Source organism: Dermochelys coriacea, chromosome 6 (genome assembly GCF_009764565.3).
Source record: "Dermochelys coriacea isolate rDerCor1 chromosome 6, rDerCor1.pri.v4, whole genome shotgun sequence".
NCBI classification, from domain to species: domain Eukaryota; kingdom Metazoa; phylum Chordata; order Testudines; family Dermochelyidae; genus Dermochelys; species Dermochelys coriacea.
In genome coordinates this window covers 103,602,514-103,620,547 of record NC_050073.1, presented here as the reverse complement: position 1 = coordinate 103,620,547, position 18,034 = coordinate 103,602,514, and the positions used below count along the sequence as shown (strand labels likewise).

The 18,034-nt window shown below is 39.4% G+C and overlaps 1 long non-coding RNA gene across 1 annotated transcript; it reads right to left on the bottom strand.

The window, feature by feature from the left end:
• Positions 1-325: 325 nt before the first annotated feature.
• On the bottom strand, positions 326-16,760 carry LOC122460656. The gene is made up of 3 exons (XR_006282101.1): positions 16,751-16,760; positions 10,820-10,826; positions 326-656 (listed from the first exon to the last, which is right to left on the bottom strand). It is a non-coding gene; the product is annotated as an uncharacterized LOC122460656 (long non-coding RNA).
• Positions 16,761-18,034: the final 1,274 nt, after the last annotated feature.

Below are 18,034 nucleotides of genomic sequence, written 5' to 3'. Positions count from 1 at the left end.
TCAGAGTGATGCCCCATCTGATATCAATGACACTGTGACCTGCCCGTTGTATTGCCAACAATAGAAATGATACACTAGCTTTTAGATCTGTCCAAAAGGCATGTATCTTGCTAACCAGGAAGGGTGGCATAATGACACCTGAGACCACCCACCCTCAGATATGTCAGAGCTTGATCACTCCTATAATCGCAACACCTTCTATTCAAGTCAAGTCTTTCTCAGGAACTCAAACCTCTTTATAAACATTTATAATTTAAGCCTCACAGCAGTGCTCTAAATTAGGGAATATGGGGTAAGTGAGGAACAGAGTGGTTAAGTGAATTGCCTACAGCTATATAGCAAGTCAGTAGTGGAGATAAGAAGAGACCCAAAGGTTTTTCTTACCCACTGTTGGGTTCAGTTGCATCCTCTTCCTCTCTCCCTTTTCCTGAATTACGTGGTGGTCAACTGCATTCTATACAAATGCTTTTGTGACACTGCTGAAAGGTTCTTTTTGGTGTGGTTTCATTTAGGAGACATTTCTGTGTGTGCAGCCTACATCCTTCTAAGACTTGGATTGCATTATCCAATACCCTTTTGAGCTATACCATTTTTTAAAAATAAAATCCCACTCTATTAATGCAGGTTTTTTCTTTTCAAACTACTTGGTGATAGTACTATGTAGACTCCACCCTCAGGCCCTATGTTACCAGCACTCCCAGCTATCTTCGAGACACCACTGACTTCCTGAGGAAACTACAGTCCATTGGTGATCTTCCTAAAAACACTATCCTAGCCACTATGGATGTAGAAGCCCTCTACACCAACATTCCACACAAAGATGGGCTACAAGCCATCAGGAACAGTATCCCTGATAATGTCATGGCTAACCTGGTGGCTGAACTTTGTGACTTTGTCCTCACCCATAACTATTTCACATTTGGGGACAATGTATACCTTCAAGTCAGCGGCACTGCGATGGGTACCCGCATGGCCCCACAGTATGCCAACATTTTTATGGCTGATTTAGAACAACGCTTCCTCAGCTCTCGTCTCCTAATACCCCTATTCTACTTGTGCTACATTGATGACATCTTCATCATCTGGACCCATGGAAAAGAAGCCTTTGAGGAATTCCACCATGATTTCAACAATTTCCACCCCACCATCAACCTCAGCCTGGACCAGTCCACAAAAGAGATCCACTTCCTGGACACTACGGTGCTAATAAGCGATGGTCACATAAACACCACCCTATATCGGAAACCTACTGACTGCTGTTCCTACCTACATGCCTCCAGCTTTCATCCAGATCATACCACACGATCCATTGTCTACAGCCAAGCTCTGCGATATAATCGCATTTGCTCCAACCCCTCAGACAGAGACAAACACCTACAAGATCTCTATCATGCATTCCTACAACTACAATACCCACCTGCTGAAGTGAAGAAACAGATTGACAGAGCCAGAAGAGTACCCAGAAGTCACCTACTACAGGACAGGCCCAACAAAGAAAATAACACAACGCCACTAGCCATCACCTTCAGCCCCCAACTAAAACCTCTCCAACACATCAGCAAGGATCTACAACCTATCCTGAAGGACAACCCATCACTCTCACAGATCTTGGGAGACAGGCCAGTCCTTGCTTACAGACAGCCCCCCAATCTGAAGCAAATACTCACCAGCAACCACACACGACACAACAGAACCACCAACCCAGGAACCTATCCTTGCAACAAAGCCCGTTGCCAACTCTGTCCACATATCTATTCAGGGGACACCATCATAGGGCCTAATCACATCAGCCACACTATCAGAGGCTCGTTCACCTGCGCATCTACCAATGTGATATATGCCATCATGTGCCAGCAATGCCCCTCTGCCATGTACATTGGTCAAATTGGACAATCTCTACGTAAAAGAATGAATGGACACAAATCAGACGTCAACATAACATTCAAAACATTATAACATTCAAAAACCAGTTGGAGAACACTTCAATCTCTCTGGTCACTCGATTACAGACCTAAGAGTGGCTATCCTTCAACAAAAAAGCTTCAAAAACAGACTCCAACGAGAGACTGCTGAATTGGAATTAATTTGCAAACTGGATACAATTAACTTAGGCTTGAATAGAAACTGGGAATGGATGAGTCATTACACAAAATAAAACTATTTCCCCATGTTATTTCTCCCCCCCACCCCACCCCACTCCACCCCCCACTGTTCCTCAGATATTCTTGTTAACTGCTGGAAATAGCCTACCTTGCTTGTCACCATGAAAGGTTTTCCTCCTTTCCCCCCCGCTGCTGGTGATGGCTTATCTTAAGTGATCACTCTCCTTACAGTGTGTATGATAAACCCATTGTTTCATGTTCTCTGTGTGTGTATATCAATCTCCCCTCTGTTTTTTTCCACCAAATGCATCCGATGAAGTGAGCTGTAGCTCACGAAAGCTTATGCTCTAATAAATTTGTTAGTCTCTAAGGTGCCACAAGTAATCCTTTTCTTTTTGCGAACACAGACTAACACGGCTGCTACTCTGAAACCTGTCATTTTGTTGTTGTTATTCATATCTGGGTGGGGAAAACTTTGAGTGTTGAGATGAGCGGCATTCTCTGCTGGCCTCTCTCCATAATTTCTGCATTTTGAGCTAGATTCTCAGCTGTGTAAATTGGCAAGCCTCCATTGAAGTCATTTGAGCTGTGCCATCTTACATGCTACACTATCTGCAGCAAGTGTAGGTACAGTTGGGGAAAACAAAGCAAGTGGCCATGAGAGCTATACCAATCTACATCAGCTGAGGATCTGGCCCTTTGCTTTCCTTTTCCCGGCTGTAGCCACACTAGCTTGCTCAATTGCTTGTATAAGCATTCAGTTCCATCTGAGTACTACTATTACACTGTGATTTGCCTGAGATCCTACTTAAAACTTATTGTAACTCAACCCTTGATAACTTGATAATACTGATAATAACATAATGTAGATTGTACATTTGGGGCAGAAAGGTCCCAGGTGCTTTATAATATAACATACAAACAATACAGGCGGATAATGTGACCCCCTGTGGAAATGCAGCATGTATAGCAATACTACAGAGCAGGTTCGGATGAAAACTAAAGTAGAGAATGTTGTCCAGTTGAAACCACAGTGGGAATTTTATATAGGTAGAATATAATTACCCAAGCTGGATTTTGGCCAGGACACAGGGAACACCCTGGTTCTCAGAAAAAGTGCCAATGGGAGATGAAGATGTTACTACAGACATATATGATCATGTTTCTCGCTTCTTGTTTCTTGGAATTCCAAGTGGATCTCATGTTGTCTTTTAATTTCCTCTTTAACACTTATCTTTTTTATCTGCTGCTCTTTCTGTAGCCTTATCCTTTGTCATATTCTGGTTCCTTTCATCTTATATTTCCTCCCCACATTTCACACATCCAGACCACTCCTGATTAAAAGGAGAAACTTAGTTGTTTATATCCTGTTAAATAAAAATCTTTATATATATGGGCATGCACACATTTCACCACATGTGTATGCCATATACGCACATAGTTTGTACGATGTAACGTATCAGTTAAATGATGTTTGCCATTTTTTCTTGATATTTCCACACCTTTACTCCCCTTGCCAAGGTTGTCTTATTCAGCAATGAGGAAATTCACCCCTGGATGGAGTGTCTATCTAAGTCTCTCCAGGCTCCTTAACATCTGCATTAAAGTCCAGCTCCTGGTCCCATTGAAATCAATGGCAAAACTCCCTTCCAACAGATTGTCCTTAGAAGATCAAAAGATGTTGGGGTTCTTTGAGGTGAATTTCACACAGATTGAATATTGCCATAGAAATAGCACTAATACTTACTGTCTACCATACTTTCTTGACCAGATCTCAGCTGGGCCATTTTACGAGCTGGATCTGTCCTTCTAAGAATCTCTATTGCATAGAGAAATTTTCATCTGGTGAAGAATTAGTATTGGTGGCTCCTGCACAACACACCCTCCCCCACACAGTTGGCCCTGGCACAGGGCAGGGCGAGGACAAGGCCATATTGTAATGTACTCCAGATATGCTCAGCTGGCCTACAGTCTTTAGGGACGATAGTCATTTGGCAAAATTTGGAACAGTCTCCAGGCTTCTCTAACCTAAGGCTCAGGATGCCACAAATCTGCCCTGAAAACTGGTTCCCTGAGAGTTCTCCTGTACCTGTGTACTTCATGGAGCAGTGCAACTGGGCCCACATCTTCAAACATTAAATACTTAATATGGGAAACATATAGAAGTCAGTATGCTGTCTGACCCTAATCTCCCCACTTCAATGTACTATACTCCCCTACTCTACTGCAATACAATTTTCATTGTTTAGTAAAAAACAAACAAACCCAAACAAAAGAAACAAAAACAAACAAACAAAAAACCTTGTTTTTTTTCTTATTGCAAAGTTCACGAAAATTAACAGTAAGTAAAAATGAGTCCATCCTCCCCTCCCTAGCTTGCAACATTGTTTTTCTCACCTTCTGTGTGCAATGTTCCACTCAGCACCACTCTGAATGAAAGACTGATGAAATATCCAATTAATTATTACATTATCTGGCCACACTGCTAAAGTTAGTGGGTAGAGAACTCCCTAACCCTCAGTTTTGCATTGAGTTCTATCCTGATACACAAGTTCTCAGTTCAGATGCCGAGTGTATTTTTCAGGCAAAGTTTCATTCAAACTTCATGTAACAGGAACCACATATTTAGATTTTAGATACAGTACTAAAATGAATGTTTGCTTGATCTAATATTATCATTGCTTTCTGACCTGCTGACTTGAATCTGTTTGAGATTTCTGTATCATTCAAAATAGTGACAATGTCCCCTTCATTGCACTGATTTTGTTTCTGTTATTTGCTTTCCAATAGCCATGAGTTCATCGTAAACTATCAATTATGTAAATCGGGGGAAAAGACATTGAGGATTGTTATACCTAGAGCTAAAGCACACAAGCATGGAATGTATTAAAGTAATTCCGAATACATATCTATCAATCTATCATATGTAATGCAACAACCATGTACTCTTAGCCAGTATAAGAATTGTTTATTGAAAACTACAAAGCTTATTTTCATGTATGATAGTGGAGAATAATTATTATTATATTTGTATTGCAGTCAGACCTCGTAGCCCGACTTATGGGGCAGGAGTGCTACGCACTGAACAAACACATAATAAGTTGGTCCCTACCTCAAAGTACATACACTCTTAGGAATTGTTTATCAATTAGCAAAAAAAGCCCACTACCACAACAACAAACCATTCATTCATTAGCCTAATGACAGGAGGCTACATTTAATAATAATAAACTTATATTTATATGATAGATCCACAAGTGTTTTACCAACCATGGGTTGGTCCAAAGCCTGTTGAAGTCAATGGAAAGGCACTGTCATGACTATATAATTACTGTCATGTGAAATCCCTGATTTAAGTGATCATAGCAGGATCAGGAGTCATACACGAATCACTTCACACACCACTGATATACAGTCACCTCTGATGTGCATTATAGCAGCTATTGTACAGCTTATACCAATAAACAATTAGTAATGATATTTTAATAACAAAAAATAAAGAATATTTTTCTAATTGAATTACTTGGAGGGTTTAGGCACATCTGACCTAAGACAATTATTATTGTCATTGGAATTTGCTGAGGATACCTACCGTAATATCTCCACTCTTTCAATAAGATCTCTAGTGACCACAAGTTTTCAGGGTGCTGGGTGTTGTCTGATCTAAAAGATTCCATCTGAAGCAAAAGCGTGTCCTCAAACAGTGTGCTGGCTCAGTACTGACTCGGAGGGAACATTCCCATCTACCTGACTCACCAGCATTCAAGAACAGTGCCAACAATCAAGATATTAAACTGATCCTATCTCAACTTGTGGGGGAAAAAAACAGCTTACTTCTTCAAAATGAAACGCTGAAGATGGCAAGTACATAATACTGATTGGACCATTTTGCCACATTCAGTAAACAAAACAAAACAAGAAAAACTATTAAATGGCCAAGTTATTGAAATTTGAAAAGTAGCTGCTGCACAAGCATCTAGTTTCCCCAATACTGTTTATTACACATTTTGTGTACTATACACTTCAGACCACACCATCTCAGTCATTTCTATCAAACTTTGCAAATGAGGAGAGAGTGATTTATTTCTTCCTATAGCTATCATTCCCATTAACATGTGAGTGCAAGATGTTATGTTGAGAATACAATATTATTTATTCACTTTTATTTTTATAAACTAGACATATTTAGGAATAAAACTAATACATAGCCTTTTATAAGTATTCTTTTTACTAGAGCTGGGAAGGAAACAGTTTTCCTATCCTGCAAAAAGTTTCTCATCTTGAATCAGGACAATTTTTTTTTAAAAAATGAAATACAAAATGTTGAAATTGACTCTTCTGCAAGCGAAGTTTCAGTTTCAATAAACTGGCTTTTTCTGATGAAAAAAAAACTAGGGTTGTCAAGCAATTAAAAAAATTAATCACGATTAATCGCACTGTTAAACAATAATAGAATACTATTTATATAAATATTTTGGATGTTTTCCACATTTTCAAAATTATTGATTTCAATTACAACACAGAATACAAAGTGTACAGTGCTCACTTTATATTTCTTTTTATTATAAATATTTGCACTGTAAAAATAAAAGAAATAGTATTTTTCAATTCTCTTAATACAAGTACTGGAGTGCAATCTCTTTATCATGAAAAGTTGAACTTACAAATATAGAATTATATATAAAAATAACTGCATTCAAAAATAAAGCAATGTAAAACTTTAGCACCTACAAGTCCACTCAGTTCTACTTCTTGTTCAGCCATTGTTCAGACAAACTAGTTTCTTTACAGTTGCAGGAGATAATGCTGCCCACTTCTTGTTTACAATGTCACTTGAAAGTGAGAACAGGCATTCACATTAACACTGTTGTAGCCAATGTTGCAAGATATTTACATGCCAGACGCACTAAAGATTCATATGTCCCTTCATGCTTAAATCACCATTCCAGAGGACATGTGTCCATGCTAATGATGGGTTCTGCTTGATAATGATCCAAAGCAGTGCAGAATGATGCATGTTCAGTTTCATCATCTGAGTCAGATGCCACCAGCAGAAGGTTGATTATCTTTTTTGGTGGTTTGGGTTCTGTAGTTTCCGCATCTGAGTGTTGCTCTTTTAAGACTTCTGAAAGCATGCTCCACACCCCGTCCCCATCAGATTTTTGGAAGGCACTTCAGATTCTTAAACTTTGGGTTGAGTGCTGTAGCTATCTTTAGAAATCTCACATTAGTACCTTCTTTGAGTTTTACCAGATTTGCAGTGAAAGGGTTCTTAAAATGAACAACATGCTGGGTCATCATCCGAGACTACTATAACATGAAATATATAGCAGAATGTGGGTAAAGCACAGATCAGGAGACCTACAATTTCCCCCCAAAGGAGTTCAGCCACAAATTTAATTAACGCATTATTTTTTTAACAAGTGTCATCAGCATAGAAGCATGTCCTCTGGAACGGTGGCCAAAGCATGAACGGGCAGATGAGTGTTTAGCATATCTGCATGTAAATATCTTTCAATGTCGGCTACAAAAGTGCCATGCAAACATCTGTTCTCGCTGTCAGGTGACGTAAATAACCGGGCAGCATTATCTCCTGTAAATGTAAACAAATGTGTTTGTCTTAGTGATTGGCTAAACAAGAAGTAGAACTGAGTGGACTTGCAGGCTCTCAAGCAGGGGTTGGCAACCTTCGACATATGGCCCACGAGGGTAATCTGCCAGCGGCTGTGAGACAGTTGGTTTATGTTGACCATCTGCAGGCACGCCCCCCCGCAGCTCCCATTGGTCAGGAACGGTGACCCATGGCCACAGGGAGCTGTGGGGAGCCATGTCTGCAGATGGTCAATGTAAACAAAATGTCTTGCAGTTCACCAGTGGATTATCCTGATGGCTGTGTGCTGAGGGTTGTCGACTCCTGCTCTAAAGTTTTATGTTGTTTTATTTTTGAATGCAGTTATGTAACAAAAAAATCTACATTTGTTAGTTGCACTTTCACAATAAAGAGATTGCACTACAGTATTTGTATTAATTTAAATATATTATTTCTTTTGTTTATCATTTTTACAGTGCAAATATTTGTAATTAAAATAATAAATTTCTGTACACTTTGCATTCTGTATTATAATTGAAATCAATATATTTGAAAATGTAGAAAAAGATCCAAAATATTTAATACATTTCAATTGGTATTCTATTGTTTAACAGTGCGATTAAAACTGTGATTAACAGCGATTAATCGACAGCCCTAAAAAAAACATTTTATTGAATGATTCCTGACGAGCTGTACTTATTACAATACAGCACAGATCTGTTATGGTACTAACCTCTGTATGGGGTTTTTATGATTTATTATTTGTATTATGGCAGCAACTAGGGGCCTTGACCCCATTATTCTAGGTGCTGTGAAAAAAAAACAATAAAGAGACGGTCTCTGCCCCTTAGACTTTACATTCAGCTTAACTACCCTGACAGTTAGGAAGTTTTTCTTAATGTCCAACCTAACCATCCCTTGCTTCAATTTAAGCCCATTGCTTCTTGTTCTATCCTTAGAGGTTAATGAGAACATTTTTTTCCTCCTTGTAACAACCTTTTATGTACTTGAAAACTGTTATCATGTCCCCGCGGCCTTCTCTTCTCCAGGCTAAGCAAATCCATTTTTTCCAATCTTTCCTCGTAGGTCATGTTTTCTAGATCTTTAATCATTTTTGTTGCTCTCCTCTGGACTTTCTCCAATTTGTCCTCATCTTTCCTGAAATATGGCACCCAGTTCAGGCCAAAACTTTCACTCTAGGTGAATAGAGATTTTAGTACAGAACTTAATTTGAAACATTGACGGAATGTAAACTTTTAGTAGCCTTCAAACAATATGCCATAATGGGATTCTGATCCATTGCAGAAAAAACAGTTATGAAGTAAATAATATTCTTCAATTAAATACTTCAGTGGAACAAAATTCAGAGACAAAAATAATTCTAAGTGAGTGGCATTAGCCAGTGAAAATTATTTGAATGTAACCATTCCCCCACCCTGAGAAAATATCCAAACTTGATTGTGCATTCAGGGATTAGATGGTGTAGTTTGATTGGGAAATTGTACTTAGTCTTCTAACAATAGACATTAGGCAGCTGTGGGTTTTGTGCTAAATCTTATTACTAGAGTTAGATTGTTTAACCTTTCCTCAGGAAAAAAATGGCATGGAAAAAAAACAAAGAAAATATTTGAGTTCTTAATACTGAATGTCCGTGTACACTGGAGGACCATCTTTCTTTCTGTAATAACACAAGGAGTGCAGTGCACTAGATTGCATTTTTAATGCTTCAAGAACATTAGTTTGCAGTGAATGTGCTAAAAAAATCAGTTTTGCTGCATATTTTATTGGCTGAGTTAACACAACAAATACTATAAATCCAGTAATTACTAATTGCCTCCTCCATTATAATGTAAGAAATGAATCATAAACCTTTTATCACTTTAACGGCGGACTACAGGAAGGATTAATCTTCCACTGAAGTATTTTTCATATTTACCTGGTTTCTTCTATTTTACTATACTCTTTCTCTCTTTCCAGATTCCCTATTTAATGCTCTGTACTGGCCCCTACTGGGAAAGACATGCCTGGAATTTATCAGCAGGCTTGGCAACTGGTGATCAATCTGTTTAGCTGTTGGTGGTTTAGCAATTACCCCCTTGGTGGGGAGAGAAAACAAAATTAGGAGGCAATTCTAAGTAACCTTTTACCACTGAGCTGTATACATTGCTATAGTTGTAGTGGATAGACTATTGCTATGGTCTTCTGGATGCATGAAAGCTTATATAAAGACAAGTGGGACAAAGGGAAAACAAGGATAAAAAAGTGTGATTTAATATTATTAGGGCAAAAGTACAAAAAGCAAGTAAATAGTTAAGCTATGTAGTTTTCGAATGCACTCCCCCAACAAAGATTTTTATACAAGTGGGTTATTTTTCTTTTCTTAAAATATGATTTGTTAATTAATCAAATGATTAGTATTGAGTTAGAGATGCTTTCAGGAGGGTGGCAAATGACTTTTTTGGGCAGTTTGCCCAATGATTATTATTGTTATCTATAATTGTGTATTATATTAGCCCCATCTCATGTCAGAACTTCATTGTGCTAGGCACTGTACATACCCATAGTAAGAGACAGTCCCTGTTCCCAAATTGTGACAAGTTTAAACAGAGAGACAAAGAGAAGGAGAGGTGTCATACTTGTCCGGTGTTATACAGTGAGTCAGTGGCTGAGCTGGGAATAGACCTGAGGTCTTCCGAGTCCCAGTGGATTGCGATGCCAGCTGCACAACACTGTCTTTCCAGCTTACATTTCTCATTAAAATATTTTGCATTCTTAAAATACCAAGGATAATACCCAGCATATGGCATAGGTCCTGGTTTCTAGTGTATAGCATCACTGGAAATGTGTATAGAAACTGACAAGGGAGGCTATTCTATCAATATGGTGGAACAGTGCATTACCTCTGTTCTAAGGCTTTCAGTTTCTTCATATGCCTAGATAACAGAATCCATGTGCCTGTAGTGAGATTTGAAATCTCAAGCAATGGCACTTTCTTTGCTTCAGTTGACCATGTTTTAAGCTTGTCTGCACTAGAAATGGGTTGCTGACATCACTGTGTCCACAAATCCTATAAGTGGAGACATAGTTTATGTTGGAACAAAAGTTTTTTTGCTAATATAATGTAAACCAGTTTCCTGAATCAAATACTCCATACCAGCAAAAGCATGTTTTTACATTAGGGTTTTTGCCAATTAGGGGGTCAGACATAACTATGCTGGCAAAACTTTTAGGTGTAAATTAAGCTTCAGAGAGAACTTTCAATACAGGCATCTGATCTACCCTGAAACAGAAACGATTTGTGGAAGTAATAGGTGATTCTGGGAGGACGAATACAGTGTCTTTCACCATTTGGGTCTTATTCTCATTTACACTTGTGATTTTTACATCATCCTAGCAATATAAAGGAGCATTAAAGTGTAGAATAATTACACTATACCCACTATAAGAACCCTTCATATTGTTAAAGTAGGAGAAAGTGGCTTTAGTGTAAATGAGAATCAAGTCCTTTGTCTACATATACAGTGCCTGATTTTGATCTCACATAATCAGTGTATATCAGGAGTAACACATAGCAATGGATTTACACCACTGTCAAATCAGAATTGAACCCACAGACATGAGTTAAGTAACCAGATTTGGAAGAGAAGAAAGTTATGAGGTGAGAGTGGAAGATAATGAGGAAACACAGTTATGGGTTTAAGTGATTTTAAAATAAATGATTTTAAGGTGATTTTCTCAAATACCAGAGAAGTTTAGATAATACTACAACGAACAATAACAATAATAAATAAAGATACAGTAGTGGTTAGGAATAGCAGTGAAGGATCAGGGCCTTATTGGGATAGGCCCTGTAGAGATAACTAACAAGACATTGCAGGCCCCAGAGAGTTTACAGTCTGAGTGTTTGCAGTATTCAGGCTTTGGAGTCAGACAGGACACAACAGGTAGACAAAACAGACAAAACAGGGAGGATAAGGTTCCTATAAAACAAAATTTAGCAGAAAATCAGAAGTCTCAGCTTGCCATGTGCTATAGGTACACTGTCCTGGTGCTCACAGTTGCACAGATATGGAGGGTAAATATTTTGATGCTCACTGACCATTCCAGTCTGCAGGGACAGCACCTTCTTTTCCCTCTTTTTTCCTTCTTCATACATTCCAATTCCAACTCCCACTCTCTCTTTTGGACATCATGATATTACAAGTTACCTGAGCCAAATGATAATATGACTAGAACAGCAGGATGAATTAAAGAGAAACTGATTTTTCCACTACCATGATGCTGTTTTGACATAAAGTCAACCCCTATTCCCTTTTGCATTTCAAGAGCTGAGCTGCAGTGGACAACTTAATTTACCTTGATCCTTATTTATATTTGAGAAGTTAAATAATGAAATATATCAGTGAGGATATTCTTCATCAGCTCATAGCTAGACTATGTTAGAACACTATAGTCCCAATATGTCATTTCTTTCTGAGCTTTTCTGTGCCAGTTAAAATAATAATGTTTTTCAATTTCATATTCCTTTTCATCTGAGGACCACAAAATATATTACCGAGAATTTATCAAGCCCCCAAACAGTCTTAAATTATAGGGAAATATTAGAGTGCCGATCTTACAGAGGGGTTAAGTGGTTTGCCCACTGAGTGGCAGAGCTTGGAATAGAACTCAAGAATTCGGAGCCATCTCTCACGCTGGGCTTTGGGCCTCCTTTTATGCTGCCCTCTGCACTTGGAATGTTTCACATGGCTTAGCCACCAGATGTTCTTTCTCCCTTTTGCAACTCTTGCTATACACCATATTTCTTCCTTGAACCCATCCAATGACAGGTTTCAGAGTAGCAGCCATGTTAGTCTATATCCTCAAAAAGAACAGGAGTACTTGTGGCACCTTAGAGACTAACATTTATTGGAGCATAAGCTTTTGTGGGGTACAGCCCACTTCATCAATGTCCAGTAAATTTGTTAGTCTCTAAGGTACCACAAGTACTCCCTTTCTTCAGCAATGGTCTCCCTAAGCCTTAGCCTAACCTATCTGTGTTAAACTGCAAGCAGTAGGGCCAACATTAAGCATTCAACAATCATCAATCAGGCCAAAGCCAAATAATAATAATAATAATAATAATCATGAGATTTTTAAAGAGTAATAACTTTGAGGATCCTTTTATTTGCCCTATAGCTTTTGAACCTTTAGAGGGTCACATTTTCTCCACTACTATGAAGAGTAGAGACTTGCTTTTTAAAACATGAGAAAGGTGAGAGTCTCACGTAATCATATGACTCCAGTAGCTTGGGTTTTAAGAAAAAACAAGAAATATTGCAAGATTCATAATAAAATCTCAATGTAGCACTGTGTGAGCTCTTCAGCTGAGGAATTGACACTTAAGGCTGATTTCTCTGCTGGTGAAACTCTGTTGAAGTCAATAGATTTACTCCAGCAGAGAATCCTGTCCTCCATCTGTTTTGTGAAGTACTGTACTCTCTACAGTTACAGCCCAATAAAGAAACTTTATATAATGATCAGTCTCAATTCCCAGTACAATATATTACAGCTCTGTCTCTGAATAACTAGACTGACCATTTATTATACAGCCTTCAATTTCTCAACTAAATACACGACTGATGTATGGGAGTCTGAGGTAACGTGGGCAAAAACAAAACGAATGAACAACATGCTAGGAAGCAACAACCAATGTAAATTGTATGCATGTCTATCTAAGATTTTAATGAAAGGTCTAGCACTGTGGCAAGGTTAAGGTTCACGAACAAAACAGTGATAAAGGACTATCAACTGTCACAGCTATACAAAAAAAAGTTTTTGTTAATTAAAAGGATTTGCCTTAGAATCAAAGAGGCTGTGGATGAAGAAATCTGCAGAAATTATCTAAATCCGCCTCAACCTTAGCATTTATTATTCAACACCTCACTCATTGCCCTGATTATAAATATTTAATCACTCCAACAACTGTAAGTGCTTGTGTCTTCCTGGAGGATCTGCAAGCATTAGGAAATAAAGGGATGGGAAAGGAGGAGGGGGACTGGAAAGGCAGAGAGCCTAAAAGATGTGTCGAGATTATACAGGGACTAGTGAAAAGGTGTGAAGGACGCCACTGAATTGGGCCTTTGTAATCAGGTTGCACGAACACCTGAAAGCTAATTCATTTTGTTTCTATTCACTGGACTTCAAAGCCATATTTTTTTTTTATTGCCTGGCAGTCTCTGACAGAGGGTGCCCTTGGAGAACAGGCAGCAAATGTTCTTAATGAAAGCAGAGCCCCGAGCAGTGAGAGGTGCCATCCGTGTACCCTCCTTTGTCTGTCACAAAAAAAGCAGGCTAGCTTGGCAGGCTTTTGGGCCTATCAATAATGCATGAGAAGAATTACATCCACCCTGATGCCAGGAGAAGGCAATAGCAGAGAAGAGGTTTGTGTTACAGTACCCTGAACACAAATTCTCTGCCTATACCACATTGTGTATAATGTAGGAAACACGTACGTTTCCATGAGTGACTCGGAATCTAAGCACCAATTGTATGGCATACACACTGTCTGAGAGGCATCTGTTTGAAAAGTGGCCATTTTTACTTTTTGTACTTGTAAAGGTATTATGGTTTTCAAACCAGTGCTGTGAGGTAGGCTCAGTATATATTGCTTCTGCTTGAAATTCCACGGGTTTGGTTCTACGAATTTATTCTGTATTTTTTTTAAAAAAAATCCAATAAACTTTTAAAAAATAACAATAGAAAAAAGTAAACTTTGCTTCTTAACACATAATAGTTTGGAGTGTCCCCAGTTTTCCTTAACAGTGTGGATTCCAGTTTGGACTTGAATGTATTTCATGTTCTTTCTCTTTGTGTATTTCTCTCGGCTCTGAAAAGACAAATAAATATCTAAAGAAAAGTATGTTTTGAATATACTTTCTAATAAGAAAAAGTTCTAAAACCTCATCTTATTCAAAGGTATGGCACAAAATTAAAGGCATTTACTAAACCAACCATTCTTTTTTAGCTTCTCTCAAGTAACAAGAGTTACATCCTTGAGGGTTTATTTTTTCCCCATTAATTGTACAATGTGCTACTCTCCTCTGGAATGCAGACAGTATTGCGCACTTTTCATAATTTCTTGTATAAACATGTCCTACATAAGCAGAGCCACTAGTGATTTCTACAGTATTTTCTTCCCATGGTTTTTAGGATACAAGATTGATCTTCTACACAGTGAGGCCCTGTTAATTCTGGTGCAGATTTTTTAAGGGTTTTCCTTAAGCACAGCTGAGAGTTAACTGACTCATTTTACCTTTCTTTATGTTCAATTCAGACAAAATGCTGCGTTCTCCTGAAGCCAGCAGCAGGTTTTGGATCTTCAGCGCTCATAATTAGCTGAAATGGCAAATAATGCTGAGATTTGTTGTAGAGGACTGTCATAACCATAAGGGTAGCCTAAAATTTCTCCTTACCTATAAGGGGTTAATAAGCTCAAATAACCTGGTTGGCACCTGACCAAAGGAACCAATGGGGACAAAAGATACTTTCAAATCCGGGGGAGGTTTTGTTTTGGGTTTTTTGTTTCTGTGTTCATTCGTTCTTGGGACTAAGAGGGACCGGACATCAATCCATGTCCTCCTAACCATTCTGAACCAGTCTCTTGTATTACAGAAATTGTAAGTACAGCCAGGCAAGGCGTATTAGTTTATCTTTGTTTTCTCAACTGGTGAATTTTCCCTTTGCTGGAGGGAAGTTTATCTCTGTTTTGTTGTAACTTTGAAACTAAGGCTAGAGGCGGTTCCTCTGTATTTTGTGCATCTTTTGTTACCCTGTAAAGTTATCTTCCAACCTGATTTTACAGAGGGGATGTTTTACCTTTTTTCTTTTTTTTAATAAAATTCTTCTTTTAAGAACTGATTGATTTTTTTTTCAGTGTCCAAAGATCCAGGGATTTGGGTCTGTGTCCACTTTGTAACCAGTTGGTTAGGATATTATTCTCAAGCCTCCCAGGCAAGGGGATGTAAGGGCTTGGGGGGATATTTTGGGGAAACAGGAACTCCATGTGGTCCTTTCCCTGATTCTTTGTCTAAATCACTTGGTGGTGGCAGCAAAGTGTTCAAGGACAAGGTGGAATTTGTGCCTTGGGAAAGTTTTTAACCTAAGCTGGTAAAAATAAGCTTAGGGGGTCTTGCATGCGGGTCCCCACATCTGTACCCCAGAGTTCAGAGTGGGGAAGGGACCCTGACAAGGACGTAAAGAGGGCTGAGCATACAGCAAGTTTCAGTGCACCTTTCCCACCACAGTAAGAGGATGGTTGCCCTGAGAAAGTCAACCGACCAGGCTATTTGGGACCAATGGATGGATTTGGGAACATAGTTCTATATGGCTTCTCTGTGCAGTTAGGGAGAGAGCACAGAGTGTATCATGCACAGCGTCATTAGCTAACTTCCAGGCACTGCCATTCCTATTGTACCAACATCATTGCACAACAGGAGGCACATGTGGTTGTGTTGGAGGCTGCAACATTTGTCATAATGACACCTAGTGACCAGGCAAAAGCCTCAGGGAAAGAAATGTGTGTGAGGTGTCCACGTGCAAATGTCCCACAATCCTCAACCTCGTGCAGCTGGATGCTGGCCAGAATTTACAGAAGCTGAGTAGTCTTACAATCACTAACAATGTCCTCAGGAAAAGGGAGAAGATGTCAGGGCAGTAAAAAGCCCACTATCTATTCGGAGGAGAAATATATTTTGTCAGCATGGTCTGCCTCATTATAACTTCCTCTGTGGGACCATGGGGATTTGGAGGAGGAGTCATGAGCTGAGGTGTAAACAGATTAGGACAGTCTTCTGAAACATAGAAAAATATTTCTGTTAGGGAAGAAGATTCCAATAATAATGCTATAAGAGCACCACACAATTATCCAGTAGCCAGCCACCCTGTAGCTCCTTCCTTTGCACTGAAAAGCCAGATCACCTTATAATATATGAATCAAAACATGCCCCTGCATTCTCTGACACTGCCTCTGTGATGCAGAGTTTAAGATGAGACAACCTGTCCATTGATAGAATGGAACCTCTTCCTGTTTCCAGTAAGCTCCCTCATTCCCTCAGGAGGGCTCTCTAAGAGGAACATAAGTACAGTAAAAAAATAATACTAACACCTAGCTCTTAAATAGCCTTTTCATCCTTAGGTTGCCCAGCACCTTACAAAGGTCAGTATCATTATCCCGATTTTAAAGTGTGGGAAACTGAGGCACAGAGAGATGAAATGACTTGCCCATGGTCACCCATCAGGCCAGTTGTCAGAGCTGGAAATAGAACTCATGTCCCCTAAGTCCTAATCCACTAGGCCACACTGCTTCCCAGACCCAGGACAGATGTGAAATGTGTAATTCTTATAAAACTTACTCCGGACTTGGTGCTGCCTGTGTTTGGGGATCATGATGATAATGCCTTTGACAATGCCACTCAACATCCTAGAGCAGGGGCAGACTGGCTGGAATCCCTGTAGCATCCCTGGATGGTTCTGTGACAAGTGCCTGTTGCCAAACTGCCAAGCAGTGGTGACTTAAATCACCCACTCTATCGTATAGTTCCCTTGCATGGAACTCTCCGGTTCCTCTTGTAACTCCTCACAGATTCAGGATAATTTGTGTGCCTCTCCTCTGTCTTTGCAGGGAGTTGTTCTTATGACATACTGAGAAAGCTAACCTGCAACTTGTAAATCCTGTTGCAATGATATGGCTCTGCCCTGTCTGTGAAACTTTTCCTCCTCCCTTTCTCTTTTTCTCTATGCCTCAGGTTGGCCACAATTTGAGCGATGAGCATGCTTCTATGGCAGTGCCAAGCAGCCACAAGCTGCTGCCAAGCAACTGTCTATTTGTCTCTGGCTGCTGTGTGTAAAATGGCAGATTTATTGAGACAATGCAGAGCAGCTGGTTTTGGCTGTTCCTCCGGCACAAGCAGTTATGGACACAATTTTGGGTGCAAATTTCTTGCACCTCAAAGACCATTTGCACCCAGTTGAACTTCTTTGAAAATTCCATATCAGAAACATTCTTTTGGCCATGGCCCTACCCCATCTCTTCTGCCAAACTTATCTTACACTTGCATTCCGCTTGCACCCTCTGCACTTTCCTTCATAAATGCACTGTGGGAGCAAACACCACAGGCACCTGTTGCTAATGAGGGAGCTGCCTCCTTTAGCTGTCTGAAAAGGCATACAGATACTACAGTGGTGGGGGCCTAGCGAGAGAGAGAGACCTAGACAGAACATGTTTCTTAAATGTCCCATCAGGACTCAACCCTCATTTGCATTTTGTGCATTCCACTCTTTAGTAATGTCTGCTGCCCACAGC